This window comes from Perissodus microlepis, chromosome 4, assembly GCF_051167445.1.
Source record: "Perissodus microlepis isolate ML-2025 ecotype Zambia chromosome 4, ASM5116744v1, whole genome shotgun sequence".
Classification (NCBI taxonomy): Eukaryota; Metazoa; Chordata; class Actinopteri; order Cichliformes; family Cichlidae; genus Perissodus; species Perissodus microlepis.
The window spans coordinates 31,494,598-31,504,766 of NC_140464.1; the positions used below are offsets into that span (position 1 = coordinate 31,494,598).

General features: G+C 42.9%; 1 long non-coding RNA gene across 1 annotated transcript; it reads right to left on the reverse strand.

Moving 5' to 3' along the window:
- Positions 1 to 266: 266 nt before the first annotated feature.
- On the reverse strand, positions 267 to 9,904 carry LOC146389294 (uncharacterized). Its single transcript, XR_014800137.1, has 3 exons — positions 9,806 to 9,904; positions 9,676 to 9,727; positions 267 to 672 (listed from the first exon to the last, which is right to left on the reverse strand). It is a non-coding gene; the product is annotated as an uncharacterized LOC146389294 (long non-coding RNA).
- Between the last annotated feature and the right edge of the window lie 265 nt (positions 9,905 to 10,169).

Here is a 10,169-nt window from a genome sequence, read left to right on the forward strand (position 1 = left end):
GGGCCGAATTTTGCAAGCCACTGTATCTACAGGGTGGGCCACTTATATGGATACACCGCAATAACATGGGAATGGTTGGTGATACTAAAGTCCTGTTTGTGGCACATTAGTATATGTGAGGGGGCAAACTCCTCAAGATGGGCGGTGACCATGGTGGCCATTTAGAAGTCGGCCATCTTGGATACAACTTTTGTTTTTTCAATAGGCAGAGGGCCATGTGACACATCAAACTTATTGGTAATGTCACAAGAAAAACAATGGTGTGCTTGGTTTCAACGTAACTTTATTCTTTCATGAGTTATTTACAAGTTTCTGACCACTTATAAAATGTGTTCAAAGTGCTGCCCATTGTGTTGGATTGTCAATGCAACCCTCTTCTCCCACTCTTCACACACTGATAGCAACACCGCAGGAAAAATGCCAGCACAGGCATCCAGTATCCGTAGTTTCAGGTGCTGCACATCTCGTATCTTCACACCATAGACAATTGCCTTCAGATGACCCCAAAGATAAAAGTCTAAGGGGGTCAGAGCAGGAGACCTTGGGGGCCATTCAACTGGCCCACGACGACCAATCCACTTTCCAGGAAACTGTTCATCTAGGAATGCTCGGACCTGCACCCATAATGTGGTGGTGCACCATCTTGCTGGAAAAACTCAGGAAGCGTGCCAGCTTCAGCGCATAAAGAGGGAAAAACATCATCATGTAGCAATTTCAAATATCCATCAGTATGGCCTTGAGGTTTCCATTGATCAAATCAAATCAAAATTTATTTATATAGCACATATTAAAACAACAGTGTTGACCATAGTGCTTCACAGTCAGTAAAAGCATGAGACAATTAAAACAAACAATAAAACAGGACAACAAACAATAGGTAACAACACAACAAGCTAGAACAGCCAACTAGTTAGAATCAAAAGCGAAAGTAAAACGATAAGTTTTAAGACGTGATTTAAAAGACTGGATAGACTCGGCAGTACGAATATGAACAGGGAGGTTATTCCAGAGTCTAGGTGCCACGGTTGCAAAGGCCCGGTCACCTCTCGACTTCATTCGAGACCTAGGTTGTGCTAGGAGCCTGTGATTGGATGATCTAAGTGCTCTGTTGGGATTGCGGGGCGATCGTGGCTCAAGAGTTGGGAGTTCGCCTTGTAATCGGAAGGTTGCCGGTTCGAGCCCCGGCTTGGACAGTCTCGGTCATTGTGTCCTTGGGCAAAAACACTTCACCCGTTGCCTACTGGTGGTGGTCAGAGGGTCCGGTGGCGCCAGTGTCCGGCAGATTTGGTTGAACCAAAATAAATGGATTACGTGGAAAACCTGCCATCAATCAAATTGAGTTCATCCAATGACTAATTTTTATGTGTGGCCATTTTTAACTACTTTTACATTTCACCTTTAAAAACTATTTACTTTGCCTTGTTTGGTATCATTCTTTTCAGCACAACCTCACGTGTCTGAATTTACAGTTATGTTTTCATTTTGACAGACTGTATTAACACAATTGATCTAAAATCAGACAGAAAACATAAATTTTACATTTTTTACTGTAACAACCACAAACATGTTTATTGAATCATATTTCATAACTTTAAATGCAAATATAAATTGTCAATTTTAAAATCATATGCACAAGTTTTGCAAACAAAGTTATTTGCAGCCATTTACCTTTTAAACTATTTACATAACCTTCAGGTGTTCTGCATTCAATAAGATGCCACACAAATTATTTGTGCCACTCCAAAAAAATAGAAATGTCTGTCCACTTGTAACGTTGGGTTGCGTTTAGTGGTTGAGAGGAGGCGGCAAAACACTTAGCAGGGTAGCCAAAAGAATACACACTCACGCTGGTGTTGGGAATTCCACAGTGTGTTCTTTAATATACCTTCTCTTCATCAACCATATAAGCCTGGTTGAACGGCTGCAGCTTAACAAACATAGCGCACAGTGTTTGTACAACCCATAACGTTGCAAACAAAGATGTCTGGAGAGGTAAAACATAAAATCCGTCCCTCCTCATGCACTAGCGTGCAAGCACATGTCCACACAATCACAGAGAGACAAAGAGAGCAGTGGCACAAACTGATGACACCATCAACCCTCGACTTGGGTGTCTTAAAGGGACACCACACCATAGTGGCTGTTACACACTATAAAGGAGAACATCACAGCCTGATACCTGCAGGTCTGACAGCATCACTCCTGTTTTCCAGCAGTCGCCTCATTGTTGTGACACACAACACAAAACTATCCACAACACAACACACTAACTACACAACACAACACATTAACTACACACTCCAAACACGCTAAACATCACAAATCTTTATTAATCGTCACATCGCAAAACTATCTCTCTCTCTCTCTCTCGCCGTCACTCCTAAATCTTCCTCCTCTTCCTAAACAACCAAATGTCATGTTGCCATATCATTTTTGATTGGTCGACATGGTGCACTTTTCCACCAACACGAAAGAGCTGTTTTTTGTTTGTTTGTTTTGTTTTGCTCATAAGCAGAGTGCTCGCTGCGCTGTCCTTAGACAGTAAACGTGACGAAACTATTGAGGAAAAACAGGCGTATATATTGTTTATCAAGACTCTGGTTTTACGTGGCCTATCAACACAATTTATAAACTGGTATAAATCACCTCGTTGCTTTGTCATCTTGAAGTGATCATGTGATTGGCTTACCACGACTACTTTATTCTTCCTCAGTCAAACAGCAGCACTCATGCGATTGTTTTGCCCCCTGAGCTCCAGGTGTTGTGCCAGAAAGTGATCGTCTGCTAGAAAGTGATAGCCGTCCGCGGGAGCGCGCAGCTGCTTAAAGCTGTAGTGTCCAGATTACTTACAGCTACTTCTGTGGAACTGATATAAGATGCGGTAACCTGAACACAGCTTCAACCATCTGTTTGTTGAAAAATAGTAACGCGACCGCACCACATTTTCTTGTTAGTAACGGTAACGGCGTTGTAACGATAGGAATAGTAATTAGTTAGATTACTCGTTACTGAAAAAAGTAATGGCGTTAGTAACGCCCATCACTGGTCATTAGTGTGCGCCACTGCCCTCTCTGTGATTTATGGGAGCAACGTGCTTGCACTCGAATACGTGGAGAGAGAGACAGACTTTATATGTTTTACCCCTCCAGAAACCCTTTGCAACCTTACAGGTTTTATGATCACTGTGTCATGTTTGATAAGCAGCAGCTGTTCAACCGGGCCTTGTATAGCTGTATGTATGAAGATAATGTGCATTAAAGGATACGCTGTGGAATTCCCAGTACCGGTGTGATTGTGTATTCTTCCTATTATCCTGCTAAGGTTTCTACCGCCTCCTCTCAACCACTGAACACAACCTAATGTTACACTGCGGAGGCTTCCTCTCCCTTTTTGAAATACTTTATTGAAAAAATCTCAGCTTTCGGGTCTCCACATTCACAGACAGTGTTAGATCTAGAGACATATTCTAAATGCTCTGCTAGTTTTCAGCATTATCTTCCTCCTAAAGCCCTAGAAATATGTATTCATGCCTTCATCACCTCTACATTGGACTACTGACATTCCCTCTATTTGGGTCCTGAGCACTCAATCTCTACATTGCTTGCAGTTAGCCCAAAATGCTGCTGCATGTTTTTTAACAGATGTTAGAAGGTATGAACACGTCACTCCAGTTTTAGCAAATTTACACTGACTCCCTGTCCATTATCGCATTAATTTTAAGATTCTTTTACTTACTTTCAAAGTGTAAAAATGGTATGGCGCCCAGTTATTTAAGCAAACTCCTCAACATATATAACTCCCAAAGAGCACTGAGATTGCCTAGCCAGACGCTCTCGCTACAGCTGAGGTCTCGATCAAAGCATAGAGCCATATCGTTGCTCAGCGTCGATTTGGGTTTGTGGGACACATCTTTGGACTGCCCCTTCACTGGCTGGCCAAAGTCGCCATGACATGGTTTCTAGGCAGAGGGAAACGCAAAAGAGGACGACCTAAGACTACCTGGCGCCCGACCCTAATAGATGATCTGGAGCATGTTGGTGTTAACTGGGATGAAGCAGAAGCAATTGCCGCTGATCGTCGATGATGGAAAGCATTAGCTGCCCAATGCACTGCACGGTGTAGGATGAACTAAGTGGTAAGTAAGTGTTTGGAATAAAAAATATTGCCTCTGACATCCTTGAGTGGCTGAGAATGGAGAGCTCCTCCTGTGCAGCATCATCTCTGGCTAAATATTGCATAAAATAGTTAAAATCTGGAATCAATTTAGGTGCCATTTTAGGAACCATGTTTCAAGACTTTGCCCTAATCGTTTAATGACCTATATACCAAGGGTGGTTTCTCTTCCTTTGAACAACTTATAGCTAAATACAGGAGCCGCACACCCACTTTTTTCAGGTACCAAGAGGTTTGTAGTTTTATTGGATTAAACTGGTTTTCCTTTTTTTATTTTTTTTGCCTGTCCCGTTTGGTTCTTTTGCCATCAGAATTATTGTCTAAAGGCGAAGAAAGATACCCAACGGATTTACTTTACCAAATTGACCATCCCAGCCTTGCCGTAATGGTCTATTTGATTCACCTTTTATTGTTTATTTTATTTATTTTTTATTTTCACTTGCTAGATACGGGACAGACTTGAATGAGGAAAAGAAAAGGGAGAAATGAAGAAAATTCATTTTCAAAATTTCAAAAAACAGCGGAGAAGAGGGACGGGGATAAAGGGCAAAAAAACAAAAACCAACTAAATAAGCAGACAAAAAAAACACATCTATCAATCACCTGGATCACCTGTTGAGAAAGAAAAAAACAAAAAACAAAAACTGGTTTTCCTTCTATTTCTCCTGAAGGTCTTTCTCTATTAGGGTGAGAAAGTTCTCCTACACTCTTACACTAACTTGTAGTGTTCCACAAAGTCTAATCCTGGTTCCGTTATTTTCCATTCTCATTCCATTAGCCAGCATCGTTGAGTCTTATTCTGGTATTTATCATTTCTATGCCTATACTATTCAGCCGTATAGGTCTTTTAAACCCCACAACAGTTTAGCCACTGTTGCCAAGTCCTTCGGATAAGATTTAATAAAGCCAACTGTGACACTCTGAGACAGAAGGGTAAAAAAACACAAGACTGAGTTCATGTATGAGACACTGCTTATTGCTGTCTTTGCTCACAAGCTCAAAGTCTGTTAGTTGTCCTTCGTACAAGGCTGATGATTAGAGGGGTGCAGAACCTTTTAGTCTGTGGGTCCAAGGCTCTGGAACAGTTTACCATGTCAGCTCCGTTTAGCTGACTTTGTGGATTCTTTTAATAATCAGTTACAAAAAAAACAGTTACGAACTTCGATCAGACCTTTTGTTGATATTCTTTTGTTATTTTGTTATTTATGTTTTTGTGGAAGACAAAGTTTTTGCCGCCCTATAAAATTTTTCTGCTTTTTTTTTTCCAGAGCAAGGGATTTTCAAGAAGCTTGAAAAGAAAAGTGACTGGACTGCTTTTGATTTCTTGAAGATGTTTCACCTCTCAGCTGAGAAGCTTTATAGGTTGAAGAAGCTTCAACTCAAAATATGCCGCCCTTAAAGAGATGCTTCTTCGGCGCTATGCCCTCTCCGACGCAGAATGAGCCAAAAAGCTCCTCACCCTGCCAGGCCTGGGTGGCGGTACGGCTCTCGAGTTCATGGAGAACATGCTGTTGTTGCTCGGGTCAGATGACGGGGGATTCCTCTTCGCCCACCTCTTCTTCCGCCAACTGCCGGCTGCCGTGAGAGCTGTCCTCACCAACTCCCCGCTTCTGGTTGCGAAGGATTATCGCTCCCTGGCTGAAGAAGCGGATCGCATTCTTCTGGCTAGCCGCACTTTCGACGTCCACGCCCTGGCTATGGACCCGCCGGCGGCACCTTCCACACCTCCACCTGCCTCCCCCGGAGCATCCGCCCCTTCGCTGAAGGCAGGGATTGCTACACGCCGGCACCGAGGAAAGAGCCCCCCCCCGTGTTTCGATACCTCTGTCCCCCCCAAGGGACAAATTTTCTGTACCTGGCCCTGTGCACCACTGCTTGCCTGACACCTTTGTTCCGAGGTCGTTGCACTCTGCTCGTTTCGTTTTCGTCAGGCACAATGTCCATAGGACTCCGCTGCGTCCACCATATGACGGGCCGTACAGGGTTCTTAAACCGGGCAAAAAACATTTCATTTTGGACTTTGGCGGTCAGCAGGAGGTTGTCTCTGTTGACAGACTTAAGCCTGCACATGTTCTGCAAGATGATCAGGTGGTCCCGGCTCAGGCCCCTTGCCGCGGCCTGCTTTTTCCCCTAGGAGCGCCCCACAACCAATGGAGCCCGAGTTGTCTGCAGCTTTTTCTGACCGCCAGTGCCAGCCTTGCTCCCGGGCTGGGTTTCCTTCAGTCAGTTCCCCACCCCCCTGGTTCAGCCGTTCCGGCCGTTTGCTTAATCCCTGGGTCCTGGACTAGGTCTGCTGGGTGTTTGGGGGGGGGGGGGGGGGGGGGGGCGTATGTGGTGGACCACTAGAGGGCTCCACTCACACCCAGTGTTGAGGAAGTGTGTTGCTGTGTTTTGTGGCGCAATGTGTTCAGTTGAAGTATGGAGAGGAATAAAGAAGGAGTGAGAACTAAGAGCTCCGTGTCATCCATGCTTACCTCCACATTATAGTTTTTATGGACAGAATTTCTAGGTGTAGCCTCAGAGTCTCATCTCTGTTTGTTGCAGAGGATATGGTTCTGTTGGCTTCATCAGGTGGTGGCCTGCAGCCCATGCTGGAGCTGTTTCAGCCAAATGTGAAGTGGTGGGAATGACAGTCAGCACCTCCAAGTCTAAGACCTTGGTCCTCAGCCAGAAAAGCTTGGAGCGCATACCACGGGTCAGGCTCGAGTTACTGCCCCAAGTGCACGAGTCTATCTTGTGCTTTTGTTCATGAGCGAGAGGAGACGGGAGCAGCAGATTGATGCTAGCAAGTGAAAGTATTATCATTTAATTTGTCACACATTTCTCACCATGAAATTATTGACTTCAGTAACACTTATATCACAGGTAGGCTTTCAATTTTCAGTTCATTAAATATACTTGCTGAACCAATCTGGATCATTCACCTTATCATAACTAGATTAACCACCAGAGGGAAGAAGAAAACCACAAATAAAACAAAAGCGTTTCAACTTTGCCACTCACTTGTTTTCATAAGGCTCTTAGCTGAGTCAGTCATAACTGGTCAATTGCAACAAAGATTTGAAGATGATCTGTTTTTGTAAAGAAGTAATAAACAGTGCTTCAAATACGATTTTCTCCCTCAGTCAACATGTGAGGCTGTTTAAGTTTAGTTATTCAAACCAATTTATAAAACAAAATATACAGAGGAAAGACTTATGTGTTTATTATTAGAACCACACAGGTTTATCTCAGGGCTGAGTAAAATTCAGTCTTTGCCATCGTTGTCCCAGCATGAAGTTTGGTTGGCTTAAGGTTTCTGGGAGTTAGTGTCATCAGGTTTGTTGTACACACTGTTAAACATAGCATGCAGATGATGAAGCGTTAGGTTTTATTTTTAATTAATTCAAAATAAATGTTATAAATACATTTAAAAAAAAAAAAGACTAAATATGTTTTAAGTTTTCATGGGCTCATTCTGACCAATCACAGCACATTTTCACACTTTAAATCTGAGCAAACGTGTCTGAAGCAACCTCTGAACCTTCACTTTATTTCCAGCCTATACTGTTCTGGATGATTGACAGGGATATGATGTTAAACAGTGTGTCTGCAGGTCTGCCCCAAGTTTGTGTGCCCTCACAGCTGAATTCTACTGATACACTTAAGTTGAACTAATTTATATACTTTGGTAACTAAAAACTCAAACATTCATATTGCTGAAGAGTTATTGCAGCTTGATTATTTAGTTCACAGTAGTTTCGTGCTTCTGCAGCAGGACTGAGGATGACACTGGGTCAGACTTTGGGAAATACCCCCTTGTGTCTCTGAAACTAAAAACAGCTAAAAGTCTTAAAGCTATAAAATTGCTAAATAAATGGAAATGTGTGAAGCATATTGTGTGGTCACAGTCAGCTGCTCTAGTGTCTAGTGAGTTCATTGATGCATTTCTGCACTGAGAGAAAATGTGTATGAGAAAGATATTTTCATACTTTTATAAATGTGGCTACATTTCCCTATCAGTAGTGATATACCACTGATTCTGGTCCTGTGCCTGCAATTTGGCAAAAAGGAACTCTTACTTCAAGGATGGATGTCAGTTACATATGGACCCAGCAGACTTGAGTTTGCAGGATATGTCTTCCCAGCGTCAGTGTTATCCACACGAATCAATTTAAACCCAGGGTATTTTCTTTAACAGCTTTCTGATGTCTATGACCTACTCCCTGGTGTTTCCCGACACTGGTTTGTTAGCTTAAACTGTAACCCAGGTAAGAGCAAATCCGCCTTATGAGCTGTTTGGGATGGGCAGCCTGGTTAAAGAGTTTCTCCTCCTCCCTCCTGGAAGTCATCACCTCATGGTTGGACTGGTCCCTCTTTGCCTGTTATTGCTACAAGCTCTGAAAGAAGGAGGAAGCGGAGCTCCCACCCTACCCCTAATCCACACCAGTGGAGCTGTGGATTCAGGTGGTGGAATCCACAGCTCCACTGGTTTATGCTGACACCAGGTCTCTGGTGCAAACTTCGAGGATGAACGTTTCTCCTGTGCTCTTTACGAGTCTGAAGAAATTAAGCCTGACTATTATGAGGAAGGGTTTTCTGTTCCAGACCCGGCCACTGAAGCAGATATGCGTTTTGTTTCTGACCCTGCAAACAGTAGAAAACTGAGTTAAATGTTGCTGAGCCTACTACCTGCTTTTTGTGAGTCTTTCCCATGCTGAAGTTCATATCTCTAAATTGTGTAATAAATTTTGTATTTCCAAGCTGTCCGATAATTATGTAGCGAGTAAAAGCCACCGAGTAACCGCTAAGGGCCTCTATACTACTCGTGCAAACTTTCAGGCCCAAAGCTCTTACAGCAACGAGCCCAGAATAAACGGGACAAGAGGGTCAAATATCAGTCAGATACGTTAAAATTTATTATTTTAAAAGAAAACAAAGGGTTTGCCAAAGGCCTAAAACATCAAAATGGAAAAGGTCACTAACGACCACAATATAGTCTTATTGGTGCAACCTGCCAGCAATGCAACGATCACCTGAGGGCTTGCTCTCCCTCGGCGGTCCCAGATGCTCGTTGCTTTAAAAGAAACAAATCCACCCCAAATAAATACGAGCCCAACAGAACACTTATCGCATGCACTAAGTGTTTTAGTTCAGGCAGTAATTGGTGGCACTAAAATCACTCTTAATAAAACTTATTCACCGCAAATCCACACGGAGCACCTCTAAAAGACCTAATTCCCCTAAGGTAAGAGCCCAGCTCAGGGATTGCACACTGCCCGACTAATATTGCACCAGCCCATTGGAGATCAACACAAACCCAGCGTAAAAAACAAACAGTTTTAAGAGGTGACCCTACTCTAAAACCAACTTGGGAGAAAAACACAACGAAAAAGAGAAGGAGGAAAAAACAGTGACAAATTCACATGTGCAGCCTGTCCTGCAGGAGGCAATACAATATAAATTAGATTGTAGCGCATAAATACACTTTTTTTTAATGTCAAATATATTAAGTTAACATACCTCCAGCAGACAACTGTTTGCTGCACACCTGGCTTGTCTTCTAAAATCACTACTAGAAACATAAAATACAATAAACATCAAATACATTTCAACAAATTTAAAAAAGCACTAAAAGAAAAACAGCCTGTACCTCGAACCTCTGCTGTGGAGGTTTAAAACAACCGTTTGTGCAGAAGACAATTAAAACTTCTCAGGCTCTTCACCAACTCACACAACCATTGTTCACAGCTGCTCGTCAGTACAAACGAGAGAAGAAGAGCACCTGCTGCTACTTCCTCTTTTATACCCTCCCTTGGGTCCCCTGGGTCCTAAAGCCTTCCTCATTACAATTAAAAGGAGTTTGGTATTTCATGGACAGACATTAATGCTTATTCAGGTGGTTCTTAGGCAAGCAGTGATACCTGGTGTCTCCGAAGCCTCAATTAGTGACGTATGCACTGGTGTATGTGCTGTTTCTGAGGCAGCTAGAAAAGAAACAATATTTTCAGCTTCAG